Below are 22,057 nucleotides of genomic sequence, written 5' to 3' on the forward strand. Positions count from 1 at the left end.
AGAGCTCTATAAAGAGAATGCTAAGATTCATAAAAGATATAACCGGAGTAGAGTTAGAAATGAAACCCGAGATAGTTTTGTTACACATGCATTGGCCAAAGATGGTCTATAGTAATAGATGTTTTATTATTCATTGTTTTATCGCATTCAAAATTGTCTTGGCACGGAATTGGAAATCAAACCAAACGGTCCATTGGGATATGATTAAGGATCAAATCCGTCTTCAGACAATGATGGAGAGAGATCTGAGCATCCCATATTTGAATGCCCCCAAAAGAAGAGATCTATGGCAAAGTTGGTTTAACAAAATTGAAAATTGGCTATAAATTATATTGGGACTTACCTGAGCTCAGAAATAGTTAGAACCGTGAGCTAAAGATAGATCCTCTCTCAATGCCTGACCCGGCAGATAACAGTGTATTGTGTTTGTATTATGTAAATGTGTTAAATATGTTAAAACAGTATTGGACTTATGTAGTCCTAGTGATAAATGTATTTGTGTAAGAAATTGAATAAAAGAATTTATACTAAAAAAAAAAAAAAGAATAATAAGGTTAGAACCTATACCAATCCATATAGAGAAAAGAAAGAATATAATTACAAATACAAATCGGATTCCCCTAACTACCCTTACAGAAAGAGAGTGAATAGTGTGAAATATTCAGATCACACTCAGTGGAAAACCCCGGAAAATAGGAAACAACAAAATTGGACTAGGGTAGAACCGAAAAATAAATATCAACCCAATAAAAACAGACAGTATAGAAGTCCTCCATTTGTACAAAAAAGGAAAGAGATTGAATTAAAAAATCACTTTGAAACCCTTGCAGATGAAAATATACATCCAGAACAAAAGGATTTTTTAGGGGAGAGGAGGGGAAGGCTGACCTTCTCACCTCAGAAAAGAAGAAGGTACAGGGATACAGAGGATGTAGAGGAGGACGAGAGTTACAGCATAGGAAAAAGAGGAAGAACATCAAATTGGAGGGAGTAATAAATCTCTCTAAATATAATCCTAGTAAAGATGAAATTAGGATTCTGAATAAGGGTCTAAAATTTGCCCCCAATGTAGGTTTTAATCCTTTTTCTGCATATGTGGACATGTTAAAATACTCTAGGAACCTGACGTTAAAAAGGTTCTTTTCAATTAATAAATGTGAGAATAAGATAGGAGATCCAAATCATACAAGTTTAAGAAACAGATCGACATTTTATCCTAGGACCTACAAGACAAGTCCTGTAGACATGTTTGAAAAATGTGTATTGGAAGATTTTGAGAAGTTGAATACTAGTAACAATAAGAAAAGAAGGAATCATAATCTTAGTTTTAACGAGAGGAGATCACTACAAGAATTAAGGACTAATAGGGACATAGTTATAAAACCGGCGGATAAGGGGGGGAGTATAGTGGTACAAGATACAGAGGATTATTTGAAAGAATGCAACAGACAGTTAGGGGAAGAAAAGGTGTACAAATGTTTAAAAAATGACCCCACTCAAATAATAAAAGAATCTCTGTATGTACTACTAGAGAAGGGCAAGGAAACAGGAGTTCTCAATGAGAAAGAGTACAATTTCTTAAAAGTAGAACATCCAAGACTACCTGTTTTTTATACACTACCAAAGGTACACAAAGATACAAAGTGCCCCCCAGGAAGGCCGATTGTCTCGGGGATAGGGTCAATATCGGCAAATCTGTCTAAATATGTCGATATCTGGCTGCAAGATCTAGTAAAGATAGTCCCATCCTACTTAAAAGACACCACGCAAGTGATAAAGATTTTAAAGGAAATAGAGTGGGAGGACTCTTTTATACTAGTCACTAGCGATGTATCCTCCTTATATACTTCAATTACCCATGACTTAGGATGTAGAGAGATTAGAAAAATTTTAGAGGAATCTGGAAAATTCAGTCACCCGCATGTAGAATTTTTAATGGACAGTATACGTTGGATTTTAAATAATAATTACTTCTTTTTTAATTCTCAGTTTTATCTCCAATGCCAAGGTACCGCGATTGGGTCTAGGTTCGCCCCTAGTTATGCAAATTTATTTATGTCTAGTTGGGAAAATATCCATATTTATAACAGTCAAGAATGGGGGGCGGACCTAGTCTCATATCATAGGTACATAGACGATATGTTTTTTATATGGAGAGGTACGGAGTCACATTTGGAGAGTTTTTTAAATTTATTAAATGAAAATAATTGGGGTATTCATCTTACCAGTACCTATAGTAAGGACAATATCAGCTTTCTGGATTTGGATATTTATGTGGAAGGAGGGGGTATTAAAACTAAGAATTATTTCAAGAAAGTGGATACAAACAGCTATGTGTTATATAATAGTGGTCACTACACCCCCTGGCTGGATAATATCCCAAAAGGACAGTTACAAAGATTGAGGAGAAATTGCACAGAGTTAGATGTTTTTAAAGATCAGGCCAATATCCTTATGGATAAGTTTTCAGAGAAAAAATACCCAAAAAGCATATTAGATAGGGCATATGAGGAAGTGAGCCAACTCAATCAGGACGATGCTATTATGAGAGGTAAAAATAGGCAAATTGAGGAAAAAGAGAATAAGATGCCCTTAGTTTTTGATTTTAATAGTGATTCTAGAAAAATGAGGTCTATAATTAATAAACATTGGGACTTACTGAAAAAAGATAAAGAGTTGGCAGGAATCATACCAGAGAGGCCTTTTATTACTTTTAGAGGCGCACCAAATTTTAAAAGACTTTTAACCTTTAATCACCCTAAAAAAGAAGTAAAAACAACATTTCTAAATAATAAAAGTGGTTTTTATTCATGCGGAAAGTGTATGGGCTGCAAGTGCAGCAAAAACAAAACTCTAAAAGGAATAAGTAAATTTAAAGCGAGACAAAGTGATGAGGAATTCTCTATAAAGGATTTTATAACTTGCTGTAGTAAAAATTTAATTTATTTATTAATTTGTCCCTGTGGGCTGCAATACGTAGGTCGCACAATACGTCCCCTTCATAAACGTATTTATGAACATGTGTACAATATAAAACGGGGCTATGAGCAACACAGCGTCTCAGCCCATTTTAATAAGTACCACAAAAAGGATCCTAATGGGTTAATCTTTCTAGGTATCCAAATAGTTAATAAAGCCTGGAGAGGGGGGGATCATATAAATGCAATAGGTAGGGAAGAAATGAAATGGGTACATCGTCTAGGAACTTTAGAACCAAGAGGTTTGAATATATAATTTGATTTGTATAATTTCCTGTAAGATGAATAATATAATTTTGCATTTTTATTTCATTTTATCTGAAGCTTAATTTTTATTTTTTATAAATTATAGTATATTGTATAATAAAGATTTTCTAGAGATTTTAACTTGATTTTTAATATATGTAACATTTGACTAATATATTCCTCTTTTTTTCTCTCACTCAGATTGAGTAGATATGTATAATATGAATATAGTCTGTACATAAAAAGATGTTTGAGATATGTGTTATAATAAAACGCTATTTAGGTGATAAGGACTCTATGAATGAACGTTGTAATGAAGAATTTTGGATTAACACATAGAGACTAATTTTTAACCAATGAGAGGACAGAATGGGCGGATACACGCCAATGAGTGTGGATTTAAAAGAAGGCAGCAGCAGGATGGGAGTGTGATCTGAGGAAGCCGAATCTGAGGCGAAACGCGTCATCACGCACGTCCCGTGGTTACGTCACTAAGGCTCCGCCTCCAGGAAGTGTCTGCGGTATTGTGTTTGCCGGCAACCAAACCGAACAGAACATTCGTCCAAAGAAGGATTGAGGGAGCTAAGTGACACCGTTTTATACTGTGGAATTTTGCAGATATTAAAGTCTATTTTGTTTTCAAGCTGCTGCCGTCCTGTGTATCTTTTGTATACAAAGCGGATACAGTTGGAGCAGGCTTATCTGCTCTTCACTTGTGAGTGTACCCATAGAGAGATTGTCTCAATATGCTAATTTATTTTACTGTATCACACTATGTACTTCTCTTTTTGTTTTTTATACATATGCACAAGTAATTTGAAGTAACCCAATCGAGGGTATATACAGCTGGGTATTGTATCCACTTCATTTATCTGAATTTTGTGTTGCACTGAAGCACTGTGATATCAGAGATATCAGCACATTTGCACTTTTGTGTATTTTCACATGTGTATTAGAGAATACCACATCCACAATATAATTACTGTGAAGTACTACAAGCACAAATATTTCAAATTTGATTTTAAAGAAATATTGCACGTTTTTGTCTTAAAGGCACAGCGCACCCTTTTTTCTATATAGAAAAAATATGGCCAGAACTACAGAAAGAGATGAACAGATAGTGAGCTGGAGATATTATGACTAGGTAAAATAGATTCATTAAATATGAATATTCTCTCAAATGCTATACTTTTTAAGGGCCATCCCAATGTCCATCCCACTTTGCTTTTTTTAGGAAACTTAATTCAGCTATAATAAAATACCTGCTCAGGCAAACCTAGTGGGATCAACTTGTCTATACTGCAACATCTCAGTGAATGGTTGTTTGGGTGTACCTGATTTTCAAAGTTATTATTTTGCAACAAATGCCGCACAGGCCTTTAAGTTAATCTGACTGCCGATCAACCTCAGTGGTTATTGATTAAAAAAGAAAAGTTACTTCCACATTCCATTATAGAACTTTTATGGTTTATCTCATAATTTGCTCACTAAAATCAGGAAAATACTTTCCACAAGAAGGACAACGTTGAAGACTTGGGATATAATGCCTAGGCAGATAGTGACCGGTTTTGTGGTCCAGGGTCATGCCAATGTCCATTTTAAAATCTAATACTCCTCGTCCTGATGCTGATTTCTGGGTTTAAAAAAAAAAAAAAAAAGTTTCTCAGATAATTTATTGTTATAATTTAACAAATCTAGATTAAAATATGATTTAGAAGATTCAGATGCCACCAAATATGAGATTGTAGTTACCCAATTAATCGAGAAAATTTAAGTCCCAATATTAGACCAAAAATATACTCATTTAGAGACGTCCTAAATATAAAAAAAATTATATCGATAACCCGAGAAGGAAATGTACTATATCATTGTTATTCCAATATTAATGCTAGGCCCCAAACCAAATTTGATTACATAGTCTCATGGTAAAGGGATCTCTAGAGAGAAATGTCTCTGGATGACTGGTTGGCTATTTCTTTAAATTTGAAAGGTATCACCCAATGTTCGTCTCATTTGGTGAACCACTATAAAGTTTTATATTGGTGGTATCTGATTCCATTCAGGCTCCAGAAAATATACCACAATTCTACAAATCTCTGCTGGTGTGGCTGTGGGCAGACAGGCACATACTCCCACATGTGGTTGCATTGTCCACGTTTACAATTATTCTGGATAAGTGTACATACAATAATCAGGGATATTACTCCAGAACTATGTTTATTCAAGTAATTTCCTGAAAACTTTACCAAAGTGGATAAGATAATGGTAGGCAATGTCTTGATAGCCATCACTATAGTAATACCACTTTATAGGAGGTCTGACGCAGTTCAGTGTATTAACACTGGCCTTGGAGAATAAGTGCTATGAGATTACCTCAGATTGCCATCAAACACAACAGAATCATTAAAGGGACACTCCAGGCACCCATACCACTTCTGCCCATTGGAGTGGTCTGGGTGCCAACTCCCACTACCCTTAACCCTGCAAGTGTAATTATTGCAGTTTTTATAAACTGCAATAATTACTCTATGTGAGGACCTCCAGCGTCGCTAAAATCACCATAGGAAAGTATTGAAAACATTTTCAATGCTTTCCTATGGGGAGGTCTAATGCGCATGCAAATTAGGTCTCATCCCGGCGGACGCGCATGCGCAAACTGGCGGGGAAGGAGTTGGTGGGGGAGGAGCGTGGGCGGACCCTAAACCACCGCTGAGGGACATCGGCGGTGGTCTCAGGTAAGTCACTGAAGGGGTTTTCACCCTTTCCGCAACATGGGATAGGGGGTGGGAGGGAGAGGGGACCTGCAGTGCCAGGAAAACTATTTGTTTTCCTGGCACTGGAGTGTCCCTTTAAGTTACCACTGGAGCATATGGGTAGATAATGTCAAATAAAAATACTCTTTATGATGACATTTTTGCCGTATTGTAGTATATGTGCCTCTCCTTTTATTATTGTTCTGTTTGTACACTATTTATCACCAGTGCATGTGAAGTTCTTTTACACCTTATTTGACACTATGTAGTGTTTTTCATAAAGCATATGTTATCAATTTTCTAATGGAGGAATATTCCCCCCCCCCCTGTTTCTTTTTGTTTGTATATGTATTATTTATTCCACATATTTCATTGTTTTAGAATGATTGTTAAAAATGAAAACCTTTCAATGAAAAAATATTTGATACGAAATACCAATAGCAAAGATGTTCTACTGGAACGTGTATGAACGTGGAATGTGTATATCATTTTCATTTCTTGGCCCTGGAAAATGATCTGGAATGTAGTTTGTGGAGTTGTAATAGAATTAGTCAAATTTCCCAGGGCATTATATCTCACACAAATTGATTAAGACCAAAGCAATATTCTATGTCCTATTCTGTCGCCACAATAATACATTACCTCACATACTTTGTAATAAGGTGGAGTTTACACACAGATGTTTCACCAAGGCAGTCAAAAACAATGGCACCAAACCATACATTAACAAATAAACCAAATTTTATTACACATACATGTTCTTTTGACCGTGAAATTGATGCTGTGTAAAACTGTCTGTCTGTTTGGCAGTTTACAATTTTCACACAAAGTACAGATCATGATGACCTTTTTATGGGACACATTGGGACATGAGGACCTTAATTTAAATAATACATGGGTGACAATAGCTGTGGTGGGGAATGCCTGGAGAGTAGTTGAGAAGGCTGTGAACTCAACTTGGTGACATGGAGGACTGTTGATGTAATTCAGTGTTGGGTGTGCTGTAAGCACTATGTCAAAACAAATATGATATAAGTAGCATTGGCATGGAGATAGAACTGATGGCAGTCCAATAATTCCCAGGTAAAATAAATTACAACCACATACTAGGTATATTCTTTTTACCAGGCAAGTTTCATGAGAGGCATGACTTGCCCATCAGATTGCTGTGATTGGTTTCCAAGCCAACCAATCACATCACTCTTAATGAGAATTCCAGGCATGAGTGGGCCTTTATAAAAGTAGTGGTTAAGCGAAGAAAATGAAACACTTTTATAATGGTAAAAGTAGCATATACATTGATAGATGTGTTGTGATAACCCCCCAAAAATACAGAAAAAAATGTATCTATGATGATGAGAGAATGTAACCATTAATAAACTCTGCATACAAATTGACAAAAATGTGATTTCTAGTTTTACAGATGCAGTTTGCAATGATTAGGTCCACACATTTTATTTTCTGACACAAAAACTACACTACACTTTTTTTTTTTTTTAACCATACTTTTTGTGTTATTAGTAGGCCACCTCCTGGACAGATGACAAATGGCAAACAAAATGACAAGTCTAAACAACATTAGACAAATTGCACACTATTGTAAAAGTTTATTTGATGAATTTGTTTTGCAGTGTCTATAAAATAAAACAGTCCTGTTTGTTTTGTATTTGAAATTATCTTAAGATTTAAGCTTCTTTAACCTAAAAAATATTTGTGAAATTTAAAAGGTGTATTATCGCTTGTTACAGAAAGGTTTTATTTCTCAAAGCTGTTTATTGGATGCAACAGTCAAATACAGTAGAGTGGGCACACAGGTCCCAACAAAATCTGAATGATCAACAATTTGAACAGTAGTATGCTATTATACAAGTATTTAGAGTAAATGTGTACAACAAGTGAAATTAGTCAGGTGGACGATAGTTTTGCGAAATATAGATTGTCAAACTTATAGGCTGTATGCTGAATTCGACATATTTGAGGTGTTCATCATGACTTTTTGGGCATTAGGCTTTGCCTTGTGGGGGATGTGCAGATTATTAGGGGTCGTGGGTACTCGTATTTGAGTGTGCTTAGGTGTGCGGCCTTGTTGGCCAAACGTGTCTTATTGTGCCCGGTGGAGTTATTAGAGGGTGTCTCCACCCTAGTATATTGGGTAATGTGTGTAATTGTCTGATCCCTTCGGGACGGTCTACTGTTAAGGTCCGTTTGTCATGAAAATATCATTTTATGTCTCTGGGGTGGCTATCCCCATAATGTGCCTCAAGTAATTAGATGTCTTTGCTGTGTCAGCTGCATAGTTACTTTTAGTATCCCCTTTTTGCCTGTGGGCCTCATCCCTTATGAGATGGGGAAGGCTATCGGACCTAGGTTGGAGGTCATTAGCTGTTTATGTGTATTCCCTGTTTGTATTTCATGATATTGCGGTTGAGGTGTTCGTCCCTAGTCAGATGTTTGAGCGTGAATATGTGGTGTATCCTTTGGTAACCTCGGGTTGAGTTAAACTGCAACTGTTATTTAGTCAGCTTATGTATCGTTGTTGGAGAACTTAGATGAGAGACGAGTGAGAGATAAGAGAAGAAGATGAGGGGAGGGGGGAAGAGAGAGCGGTTTGAAGTCGGGGTGGGGAGGGGCGTGTAGAGTGGTAGGGGATCCCATTGCCTGTGCCTTTGGTTACCATGTGCGTCGTATCGGGTCTCATTCTCCATCTAGGAAGGGGTGCGGGGTTCCTCAGGCCTGCAGGCGTTCGTTCCTGTCCGTGTTTCGGTCCGCCATATAGTTCAGCCATGGGCGCCATCTTTCCACATGTTTTTCCTCAAGTCCCCTAAGGGCAGCCTGTGTTGATTCTGCACTGTATATCAGCGTTCAACAGGTGTCTAAGAATGTTTTTCCTATATGCCCCAATGGTGTCTGGTGTGGAGTGCAGGAGAGCCGCCCCTGCGTCAAGATTTCCGTCCGTCCCTAAGATTTCCTCTGTTTTCTGTTTTACTTCTTCCCAAAATGGTGTAATGAGTGGGCATTCCCACCATATGTGCAGTGATGTACCTCGCTCTTCCCCACATCTCCAACATGTGTCAGGTACATTTGGAAAGATCCTGTGTAGGCTATCAGGTGTTTTGTACCAAAATGAGAGAAGTTTGTAGTTTGTTTCTTGTTTTGGGAACTCGATGAGAATTTATGGTGTAGTATAAGGACCTTATCCCATTGGGCTGTGGTGAAGGATGTGCCTAGCATGCGTTCCCAGCGTCTGAGGAATTGGTCATTGTTGGTGAGATGTCCCACTAGCATGTGTTGATATAGAAGGGATATCGTCTTATCTAAGGTAGTCTTGTGGTCACAGAGTGTTTCAAACCACGATAAGTCCCGATGTAGTGCTTCTTTGCTCGGGAGTCTCTGATAGTAGAACCTGAGTTGCATATAGCGAAAGGATTGTAGACTAGTGGGTTGCTTTCCCTCCAGCAGTTCCCTCAAGGGGGTCATGCCCATGTTGTTTAGTATCCTGTGGATGGGGAATGATTCCCCCTGTCCAAGGAAAGTCCATGATGTCGGTGGCAGCCCTCCTCCTACCTGAGGGTTATGTTGTATTTGAATCATCAGGCTTGGTGTTTGAGATACGTGTGGAGCTCTTCTGATAGTATTCCATGCATTCAGTGTCTGCGCTACGGTAGAGGTTGGTTCAAGTTTTGCCCGTGACTGTCTCTTGAGTTCCACACCGACGCCAGAAAGGAGGAGCCAAAATGGCTTTTATCTAGGTTGATCCATTGTTTATGTGCCGATTGAGTATGCCACTCCAGTACCTGCTGTAGTACTGTCGCATAATGGTATTTGTGCAGATCAGGAACCCCTTACGGGTGGTCGGATGGTTACTACAGGCCACGCTGGGATAGTGTTTGCCTTTCAGCAGCGGGGCATTTCCTTCCTTAAAATGTGTTTCCTGTAGAAAGCAATCAATATGTTCTTGGAGGAGCTGTGTCCTGCGCTCTGGGATATTTAGGCCCCTGCAGTTCAAGGTCATAATGCGTAAGGGGTCCGGTTTGTAGGCCATTTGTGGTGGGTGCGAGTGGTTCGCTATGGCCTTTAGCGGCTTGTTCACCCTTCCAGGAGAGGCCTGTTGCCGAGTTGCACCCCGTCCCCGTGGAAGCTCCGCAGTCACTGTTGCAATGGGAGGGGGGGTATTAAGGGTGGATCCGAGGAGTGGAGAAGGTGAAGCCGGGGAATAGAGAGGGGGTAAAAGTAAAGTAGGGGGAGACCCCTGTCCGCACGTCAGAGCGGGTGGGGGTGTGAAAGAAAAGATAGATTCTCTGTCTCCAGAGGGAGACAGTAGCGGCACCTAGAGATAGGTGTCAAGAGTCCCTCCTGGGAGGGCTGGTTTGCATGACCACGGCAGCAGTCGGGCCTGTCAGACAGCATTCTACGGCTTCCAACTATCGACTCCCCGTGGATTGGGGTTGTTCACGCAAACTTTGAGCTTTCTCCAAATTAGGATGTGTTTTCTAGAGGTTGTTTTAGGTACATGAGTCCGAGGTTACCCAACGGGTGTGCCACCATCTTGAGAGTGTTTGAATGTCGTTTGCCTGAGCTAGTGTAAATAGTGGGCCCTATCATGGACCACCAGTGGCCGTCAATGTTGTTGCCAAATGCAGTCTACCAAGGGGATATCGTGTGGAAGCGGGGGGTAGGTGTCCCGTCCCGTCCCGTGTTTGTCCCCCCTACCCCTCCGTGCGGATATCCGCGGGGTGACATGAGTCAATTTGTGGTTATGGAGCTGTGCGTTGTTGGTCGGGGGGATTGGCTAGTGTAGTGTGTCTGAGTAGAGTAGTGGTCGGGGGCATTGCGGTCTGTCTTGGTTTGGTAGCGGTAGCCGGGACCAGTATCTATGTCGTGTCAAATTTAGGTCTGGAGGTGGGGGTATTGCCTCAGAGTGCGTTACGTATCATCATGTGGCTCATGGTATGCAGGTTTGGGCGGGGGAAGTGGCGGGTTCTCCTCCGTTTATCTCAATGGCAGCGTCTTTGTGGATAGCATATAGGCTTAACATTACGAAATGCATGTTATACATTGTAGTACACTTCTTCCCCACTTGGAGCATATAACATATATACAATTGAGCACAGTATTGAGTCCCCTGCCCACCTCCCTCACCACCTGTTCAACATGCTTGCCTGTCCCTCATCCCTCCCCTTTTTACCTCCTTTTGATCTCACCCAGGTGTATGTGGCAGAGGGTGGTATCGCTTCCACTAATATCATTTATATCCCCCTGCATCTATACTCTAGTGGTACCAGGAGTCTAGTATGGAGGTCCCAATCTCCCCTCATCCTTCCCACTCCTTCCACACCTTTACCCCCCCCCCCCCCCCCCAACATCAGGTTCTTCAGTCTGGGGTCTTGGCTACTAGGATTAATGTTACCTCCTGTGCATACATATACATTTTTGAGTGTTTCACCCTCCCCGCCCCCCTCCCCCCCACAGAACCATAATGCTTTGTCCCCCTTCCGTTTACCATCTCCCTCGAACCTGTAGCAAGTGAAGTTGCTGCCGGCATGGGTGTGCTCTGTAGTGGATCAGTCTCCAGTGCTGGCATGATAGAGGTGTGGCTTCAGGCTTAGTTAGGTGAGCCGGACACTTTCCCTTCAGCCTTGCAGTACCCCCCCTTAAGGCTTTCGCGTGCCTTCCCCCTCCCAATATAGTCCAGTGTTGGTGCTTCCCCTGCGGGCCATATGCTGTGTAAAGGTGGTGTAGGGTGGGAGAGTCTGATAACATGCACGGACAGTCAGGCCCTTCAAAATGGTGTCCTTCAGTCCCTTCCCCTGTGGTTAGTGATATGTCTCGTCTCTCCCGTTCCCCACCCAAAATGCTGAAGTTCCGGCGGGTGTGATTACCCCAAACAGCCGGTGAAGTGGTCGCCCGGGGTCTGGGCAGTGGATGTGGGTAACTGTGTGTGTCTATACCATCTCGTGCATCCAGTTCTCAAGTAATGTAGTTGAGTTGAGGCAGTCACCAGTGGGGTGCAGCTATTCTTCTGGGTTGGACGGGTGTGGTGGTGCATAATAAGCTCGGCCCCTCCGCGGGTTCCGTGGTTGTCTCTGGGGTCTGGGTTCCCGGTCTAGTGGTTCCAGTATCCAGTATGGGACTGCTATGGGCGCAAGTCCAGACTTTGGAGAAAACGTGGTATTTCTTCTGGCCAGCGTGCCACGACCCATTCGTTGTGGTGTCTCACTTGGATGCTGAATGGGAAACCCCACTTGTAGGGAATACTGTGTTCCCTTAGTGATGTAGTGATGGATCTGAGAGCACGCCTAGCCTCCAATGTGGTAGGTGAGAGGTTATTAAACAGGGAGACCTCTGCCTCTTGATACCGCCACGTGGGTCCAGTATCCAGTATGGGACTGCTATGGGCGCAAGTCCAGACTTTGGAGAAAACGTGGTATTTCTTCTGGCCAGCGTGCCATGACCCATTCGTTGTGGCGTCTCACTTGGATGCTGAATGGGAAACCCCACTTGTAGGGAATATTGTGTTCCCTTAGTGCTGTAGTGATGGATCTGAGAGCACGCGTAGCCTCCAATGTGGTAGGTGAGAGGTTATTAAACAGGGAGACCTCTGCCTCTTGATACCGCCACGTGGGTCAGGTCCTGGCCTGCTGCATTAAGCATTCTTTAAGGGGAAATGAGTGTAAGCAGCAGATAATATCTCGGGGGACCCCATCCATAATCCTGGGTCACAATGCCCTGTGTGCCCGCTCAAAGCGGATGTCTGGTGGCGTGTCATTCCCCAGAATCTGGAGCAAGAGCTCGGTCAGCAGCTCCTCAACATTCTCCGTCCCCTCCCTCTCCGGCACCCCCCTTACCCGATGTTAGAGTGGCGGCTCCGGTTATCCAGGTCCTCTACCTGTCGGCGCAGGGCCAATAGCATGTTGCCCTGCCTTGTTAGGGCTGTGTCTGCGGCTGAGGCCTGGTGCTGTGTGGCTTGGGCCTGGGTTTCTAAGGCCTGGATGCGGCCATCCTGTGCCTCATTGTCTGTGCATAGTGCGGTGACTGCAGACGTGAGGGATGCTGTAAGGGTGGTGGTCAGGGATTTCAGGTCAGATTTTGTGACCATGTTGGCTGCTAGTCTCCTGATCTCTGCCCCAATATCAGCCAGTGTGGGCTGTTCTTGCTCCGAGCAGGAGGAAGCCGGGGAGACGGGTGCCATCTTGGATCCATGCGCCTCGCGGCTCGGACCCAGCGGGGTTTGTCGAAATCTGTCCATCGGTCCTGATGGCGGTGCTGGCGGTGCTGCCCTGGGGGTCTGCTGCTTCTCCGGTCTCCTGTTGCGTCCCATTTGGGTGAGCTAACGGGCTGGAAACGGCTTATAGTAGCTTGGTGGCGAGGAGCTCAGGATTTACACGTCCATGCTGGTCGGACTTCAGGCCACGCCCCCTAAGGAAGCATTTTAATGAAGGTCAATGAGTATCGTCCATCATAACTGACGATCCCAATGAAGGTGTAAAAAGATGGCTCTCTCTCCCTGCAGCCAGTGGAGTGGGCCTACAGAAAGGTTTTATCCATTTGTGCACAACATTTGTATTTTTTTATTATTTAAATTTTTGTGCAACCTCTCACATACTACACTAATATATTTTAAAATAGGTTTAAAGCGATCCAACAGGGTTTGCTGCCATCTAGATGATTTATTATTTATGTATTTTTCTCTCCCCTTATTATATTTATAATTTGTTGCGCTCACACCTGAAGAATTTTATTTGTTCATATATATTGCTAACCTTAGTTAATACAAGCATTGACCAGGATACAGCAAGGGCTACCCTTTTCTCTGGCTGAGATTTATAGTAAATGCAGCTCACAAGAGCCAGCATCGTAAAGGAAACCCTCATGATCACTATACATTTCTAAGTTAAGTGATATTTAACTACATGCTACATTGTTTGTATTTAATACTCACCACACTGTGTGCCTCCTCCTAATTTTATAATATGATAGATTAAAACATGTTCCCATTTACCACTAACACTCCCTTTACTCGCAGCAACTATAAGACACTTGGAAGACTGTGGTGGACGACTGCTGACCCATATCGAACCCACCGTTGCCCCAATACCACACTTGACACCTTTTTAAAGTGGATAAAGGCCACAGCTTTTATTAAACCATAACAAATATTCTTAAATCCTGTCAGCTGTTAGGTGAGAGCTCTCCATTCTTCTTCTCCAAGAGCCCAACACAGCCATCACTAGCCTTTAGCCCTGTGCTAACTGTAGTCTCCCCAATGTGACCTTGCGTCATACTCCTTCGTTTGATTGTGCTGTCCAGGGAAAAACCACCAGCTGGGACAATAGGAAAACAAAGCGAGACCACACACACAACAAATTGGAGGGAGGGTGGGAAATTCAGTCATGGTCTTTCCACTGCCCCTGCTGACTGGTAAGTCCCCTCCCCTACTCTCCTTTTTTAACTCCTCCAATCTTTTAACTCCAGCCCCCATCATGGGCATCAGTCATGCTTCCCCTTCCCTATATGTCAAGGGGGAAACTTGACTGCTGACCCATATCCAATCCACCACTGTTCAGGGTAAAAACGCCACCTTGATGCTGCCATAACGCGCCTTATGCAGACTGCAACCCAACATTAAAGATATCCAGTCCAATTGGTGTTAAATGGACCCCATCCCTTCCATAACATTTGAGTTCTCCCCTTCCAGCTCGAAGTGCCTGATTACAATTCCGCCAAGCCTCCTAACAAAGCATGAAATGGTCACATTGATCTTACGCCTGCAGCGTTCCAGCACTTTCCCATACCCTCCTATTCTCCATACAGGGCGAGGCACTAGTTCTGACCAGATCAGAGTGAGGTCACAAAACAGCGCAAAACAGTGCGCCATATCATGTCGCATTGCATGAATGCGATCGACCGCTGTCGACCGATGTCATTCCCATCCGCATGCAAAATTAACATAATTGGCCCAGACATTGCACTCCCTGTACAACCAGTCCCAAAGTAACCCCCATAAACCCAGCCAAATACCATAAATGTACCCTAACTGCCTGGTACAGAAACCCCAAATTGCAACCATGGGCTCTCTCTTCCACCCTCCTAGCTGCCCAGTACACGTGTGAATCCAGACATGGCGGAAAACATGGCCTACGAGACAAAGAACAGATGTTAGACATTTATTTTTTTCCCACATACATAGCATCACAGTAAGTGCGGTTGAGCGTAAATCAGAAAACGACTGTTGTGTCGACTGCTGTGAGCCCCAACAAGCTGGCCTGAGTAGCTGCTCCAATACGGAACAAATGCGTGGAATAGAGACTGGGGTCCCTACCAATCCTAACAATACACTTCTGCAGTACGCTAGCAAATTGAAATCTACTCAAGGACGAACCAGTCTGGTGGACCAGAAACGATTCTTCGAACCCCCCACGTGCCATCAAACAATCCTGCAACAAACGCTTTGGACAGAAATAACCCCCAGTCAGGCCAATACGTACCCGTGCTCTTCTACCCACCTGATCCGTCTTTGAACCCCGAATAACCAACATCACACGCCCCAGAGGATACCGAGATATTGGAAAGCAGCATCGCTGCCCCAAAAAATATAAAGAAAATGTTACTCGAAACAAAAGAACCTCATAATCTGAAATACAAACCTACAGCGCGCGACTTTTCTTCCACTCTTTCAAAACTCGTGAAATGCAAAACACCTTAGTGACATCCGACCATCTTACAAAACAAAAAAATAGAGGAGAGAGCAGACAAGCACTGGTCAGCCGTCACGGCAGACTTGCCTGCAGAACACAATGACTCCAAGAATGACAGCGTAATTGACATTCTACCTGAATCCGATGTAAGGTCCTGGTCCCTACCCAGGGCCCACCACAAACCCATACTGCATTATAAGCCTTCCATGTAGACTCCAACAAGGACCCCCATATCAAGCGTCTCAGATGTCTGAAACCAGGTTCCACAAATAAGTCGGGCATGGGGTTCCCGTCTGCGCCACCTCCGGAGCCGCCTATCGAAAACAGTCGCACTGAAACCGAGAAAGAGAGTCAGCAATGACATTGCCCACCCCTTGTACATGCCTGGCTACCAACCACACATTACATTTTAGACTAAGCAGCACTAGGCGCCTGAGCAAAGCCAAAACTGGAGGGGACCCAGACAAGAAACGATTGATCACATGGATCACACTCATGTTGTCCGTGTGAACAATCACTTTTCTGTTCGCAACATCAGCGCCCCACAACTCGACAGCGACCACAATGGGGAACAAGTCCAGAAACGCAAGATTACCCATCAGCTCAGAGCCCCACCATTCCAAAGGCCATGCAGTGCCAATGCCAATGCCCCTGGAAATAAGCACCAAACCCTACTGACCCGGATGCATCTGTAAACAGATCCAGCTTGTCATTGGACACCGCCGAATGCAACCAGCAAGATTGACCATTAAACACACTCCACACCAGACGATCTGCCCTTGGCCAACTTGTAATGCGTATAAAGTAGACCAACTGTTTTACACCAACCATAATCTTTCAATGTAGGGTAATAACTTGATCCAAGGATAAATCTGACTGCCATTCTGGGGTCAAGAAGGATTTTTTTTCCTAGCTTGTTGCAAAATTGGAAGTGCTTCAAACTGGGTTTTTTGCCTTCTTTTGGATCACAGCAAAAAACATATGTGAGGAAGGCTTAACTTGATGGACGCAAATCTCTTTTCAGCTCTGTAACTATGTAACTATGTAAATGGCCAGGGACAAGCAACAACATAACTCTCTACTCATGGAAAGAACCCTTCAAGAGAAGTTCAAGTGACCTAACAATGATTGGAATTGCTGCAACTCGACCTTCTTAGAGTCCTTGACCAGGTCAACCATCCGCAGTAATTGCCATAGCTTATCCTCTGGTAACCAAAAGACCACCTCACGCAAATCTATCTTGATACACAGATAAGACAACCTGTCCACTGGCCCACCCATCTTACCACCTGCGACCAGGATCCAAACTCCAATGTAATCCATTGAAATGACGCCAACAAAACAGCACAGACTTCCGTATCTCGCGGAAGGACGGACAGAAAATCATCTAGGTAGTGGGTCAAGGATGACAAACCGACACCTGGGATAAAGGACAAGCAACTGCATACACGTGCAGCTCTGCTTCAAAGGAATAACATTCCCAATACTCCACGAGTGACTGGAGAGAAGAACACTCACCTCCACTCTCCCACCAACTACTTAGAAGCAGCAGATAACAGGATCTGCATCAGTATATGATGAAGAGGAAAATGGCGAACATTGATTTCATCCTCCAAAATAAGTTGTGTTTTTTTTTTTTCATAGCCCTTTACTGAGCTGTCCACAGACATTCTGACAAGCAGTCTAAGGATACAAGATCAGGAGGAAAAAGAGAGCTCTCTCTTCAATCATCAGGTTGGACTTTTTAAGTTTATTTCTTTTTACATATAGACCTTTTTTCATATACCCATTGTTGTATATATTTTTATTATATATTTACCGTATATACTCGAGTATAAGCCGAGTTTTTCAGCACATTTTTTGTGCTGAAAAACCCCAACTCGGCTTATACTCGAGTCAATAGTCTGTATTATGGCAATTTGCATTGCCATAATACAGACAGGGGCTGTGGGGGCTGTGAGAGGGCGTTACTTACCTCTCCTGCAGCTCCTGTCAGCTCCCTCCTACTCCGCGCCGTCCGTTCAGCACCTCGGTCAGCTCCCAGTGTAAATCTTGCGAGAGCCGCGGCTCTCGCGAGACTTACAGTGTGAGCTGATAGAGGAGCTGCACGGACGGCGCGGAGGAGGAGAGAGCTGACAGGAGCTGCAGGAGAGGTAAGTAACGCCCTCTCACAGCCCCCACAGCCCCCCCACTGAACTGCCAATGCTGGACCACCAGGGAAGGAGAGCCCCCCTCCCTGCCATGTATCAAGCAGGGAGGGGGGACGAAAAAAAATAAAAAAAATAATAATAATTAAATAAAATATAATAATAAGAAATAATAATGAAAAAAATATATAAAAAAATAAAAAAATAATAAATAAAAAAATAAAATAATAAAATTGCCCACCACTGCAACGCACACACACATACACATACACACACACTGCACTCATACACACACACACTGCACTCATACACACACACACACACTGCACACATACACACACACACACTGCACACATACTGCACTCATATACACACTGCATTCATACACACACACACACACTGCACACATACACACACACACACACTGCACACATACACACACACACTGCACACATACACACACTGCACACTGCACACATACTCATACACACGCTGCACTCATGCACACGCTGCACTCATGCACACGCTGCACTCATACACACGCTGCACTCATACACACGCTGCACTCATACACACGCTGCATTCATACACACTTCATTCATTATACACACACTGTAAATAAATATTCAATTAATATATTTTTTTTAGGATCTAATTTTATTTGGAAATTTACCAGTAGCTGCTGCATTTCCCACCCTAGTCTTATACTCGAGTCAATAAGTTTTCCCAGTTTTTTGGGGTAAAATTAGGGGCCTCGGCTTATATTCGGGTCGGCTTATACTCGAGTATATACGGTATTTTTTTTTTTTTTTTTTTATATTTTTGAAATAGTGTGCACTCTTTATTTAGTACAACAGGTTAAAATTTAAAACAAGATAACTGTATCTAAGTATATAATCAGTATACATAGTTTTATATATATATATATATATATATATTATGCTTTAAAAAGACAATAAAATGTTTTCTTTTACATGGAAATAATTGTATGTAATTTTGCGCTTCTTTTACATTTCTACTGACCTTGGATACCACCTATTTCAAAAATGTTGAAAAATTTCAAATAAGAGCAGGAAATTGCACAGCCCATGGGCAAACACATATCATAAAAGTATGAACCCTTTAAACTGACAGCCAAGCAGGTGAAAGCAGTGGACCGGAAGCAGACGAAACGCAGACTTGATGTCCGGCTTCGCCAGCAACGGTCCAGACCCAGTCTCCCGAACCAATTCCAAAAACCTGTCAAAAGAGGCATAGCGGACCCTCGACACCTCCCTATCGATATTATCATTCACCGACCAAGGGTATGAAAGGTGGTAGAGAGAGAGAGAGGCTCTTTTTTGGGCACCAAATGCAAAGGGGACACCCGCAAGTTATAAAATGGAAGATCGTTGAACGGACCCACCATGCATCTTAAGGACACCTTCCTGTCCACTTTCTGCCCCCGGATCTCCTCCTTACCCGAAATCGAGCATCAAAATAAACAAAGGGAATCCACAAACTGTACAAAAACCTGTCAAACAAAATATGTGCCTCCTGCCACTTAGGATGCCGGTCTGTGACGGACTGCCTGGTACCCTGACAGGGTGCCTCCGTCAATCACTGCTCCTAGTGCTCACCGAGGACTCCAAGCACTCCATCAGACACCATAAGCACTGTAGACCCTACGAACTGCCGCAGCTTGGTTGGGGTCTTGCCGCCCTACACCCAAGACTTCCAGTGGGTGAACCTCTCCTCCAAGTGAGTATAGCTGTGAAGCTCTTACAAGAGCTAGTGGTTATAGCTTGTATAGCAGGCCCCTGCAAACACGAGGAGAGGCTCTATGTTGAGGGTAAAGTAAGACTGGTTTAATGGTAGCCACACTGGCCTTTGATGCAAGTCCCCATGCAAGGGGTGCCCCCACATGGACCTTGTTGGGGACTGTGACACAAACTTACAAACCAATAATGACAGAGTTACAATGTAAGGCACTCCCACACATGGCATACAATCCCTCCCCTCTACCTGGGAGATAATTGAGTCAGATACTTTATGAACCCAATTATCTCCAGGCAGAAAAAACACATATTTTACAAAAAACCCAAAGTACCCCAAAAACTTGATCTGGGTGACAAACATATCCAAAAATCACCCAGATCAGTTCAAAGGTTCAGGAATTTCCTGGAAGTCACATTTCGACCGACCGCACGCATGGTTTCATGCCCAAAACAGTTCCAGAGAATTAGGCTGTGCGGTCGGTCTATTTCGGGTATTCCAAGTAAAGTTCAAACTACCAAACATAGCCATTCGTGAGTACAGTCAGTGTATATCTCTTGGTCGGGAATTTCTTCTTACCAACGCCGTTCGACTCTCGTTCGAACAGCCGAACATCCATGGAAGGTAAAAGTTTAGCGGTGATTGTGCCGTTGAGTGTCCGATTTTGAGTTCCATGCACTAGACGACTAAACTTCGCTGGCCACGTGTTCGAATGCCACTTCGAATGGCTTCGGGAGTTTGAAAGTTCGAATTGTACCTTGTTAAGACACTCACCGCTGAAATAAATGAAGCCGCCGCTTAGGTGCTAATCCCTTTTCGCAAGGAGGCAGGTTTTTCACGGCCGACCGCCAAACTCCCGAACGGAGTTACGGGAACGCGGTAACTCACGAACATCCAAACAGCCGAACTCCTTCTACGGCTGAAATAAACAAAATACGCTTCCCCAATAGCAATCCCCTCACAAGCGAGACCAAGCTCCGTCTTGAGGGTCAAACTGGAATCTCTTTATTGAGGGCTACCTGCCCTGTATTTATGCGGGTCTCCCACCTGGTGGACGCTCCCCTAGGGGACCGAAGACTGAGACATATATAGAACAGTAGCCAATCACAGTGGCTCAGGCTCAGGTACAAGCCCTCCCCATTCTTCCCATAATTCCTTTCTCTCTATCCTGGAGATAATTGGGAAGAAACCTAATTATCTCCAAGGATAGAGGCAAATCGCCATTTTAACTTTAATAACAAAAATACAATAAAATACACAATTCTGCAAGTACTGAATGTATGGTGTTCGTGTAAATTATCCCCAGATAGCCTGGATCTGAGTGCATATTTTTACCTAATAGCGCTCAGATCCGATGTACACAGTTCAATCACCATGGAGTCAAAGTCTCTAACAAGTCCTTCGGTATACGAATGACTCCATGGGACGGCTATCTGGGCTAAGTCCATCCGTACGTTACAAACTCCCAAACGGACCGGTGTTCGTATGCCTTGACGAAATAGAAGGGCGTTTTTAGTTCCATGAAATACTCGCCGAACACCGCTGGTCCGTCGCGTGTTCCAAAATGGCCGCGACCTCGTGGTCAGCATACGAACGACGACCACCCATACGAATGGAATAAAGAGGTGTCTGTGGTTAACCACAACGTTCTAATTGGGGCCAAGAGGTTAACAAGCAGCACACTCCTCTCCTGGGTGGCCGTCCGTTCGGTAGTTTCAATCGGTACTTGTGAAACACACGAACAGGGGCATACGGACAGGAAGGCAAATTTCACGAATGGAAGGCAAATAGACGAACCAGCAATCTTAGTCCATGTAGCTGGATCTGTCACATACCTGTTATAAGTCCAAGAGACACAACCAGAGTCTATAACCCAAAGTTCATTACAGGGGCCATAGTCACAGGGCAAGAGGCTGGCAAGTATGCCCCTCCAAGGACCTGTGATGAGGTACAGTTCATCACACAGTCTAACCACTGGCGCATACTTTCGATGCCCCCCGGAGTCATCCTGTCTACGAATGTTGTCCTTGCTGGTCCGTATCCCCGGCTTACCTTTTTTGAAACATTGCAGAGCCAGATGTGCTCCCCCACAGTGAGAACATTCATGCCTAAATCTGCATGAACTATGCCACCTGCAGTGGCTCCCACCAGCGCTCCTGCTTGTGTGCCGGCCACTCCTGGAGTGGGGGATGGCCGATAAGGTGTCATCAACAGTAGCCACATGCTACCGTCCTGTACCCCAAAGTCCATGCCTTGACTGGCCGCCATCTTCTGCCTGAACTGCTGGTCATAACAGAACCAGCATTGCCCTCCATATATCTTGTACGCCCCCCAAATCAGATACAGATAACAGAACAAGGCAGGAGCCTTGTCCGGAAAACTACTTGTCAAAATACTGGCAAAAAACACTGTAGTCAGTTCCCAAAAGTCTGAGGTAGCTGCTTACCTTTTTCTCCATACACCATGTCACCACGCCGTGATCT

The sequence above is a fragment of the Pelobates fuscus genome, chromosome 12 (assembly GCF_036172605.1).
Source record: "Pelobates fuscus isolate aPelFus1 chromosome 12, aPelFus1.pri, whole genome shotgun sequence".
In the NCBI taxonomy this organism is placed as follows: domain Eukaryota; kingdom Metazoa; phylum Chordata; class Amphibia; order Anura; family Pelobatidae; genus Pelobates; species Pelobates fuscus.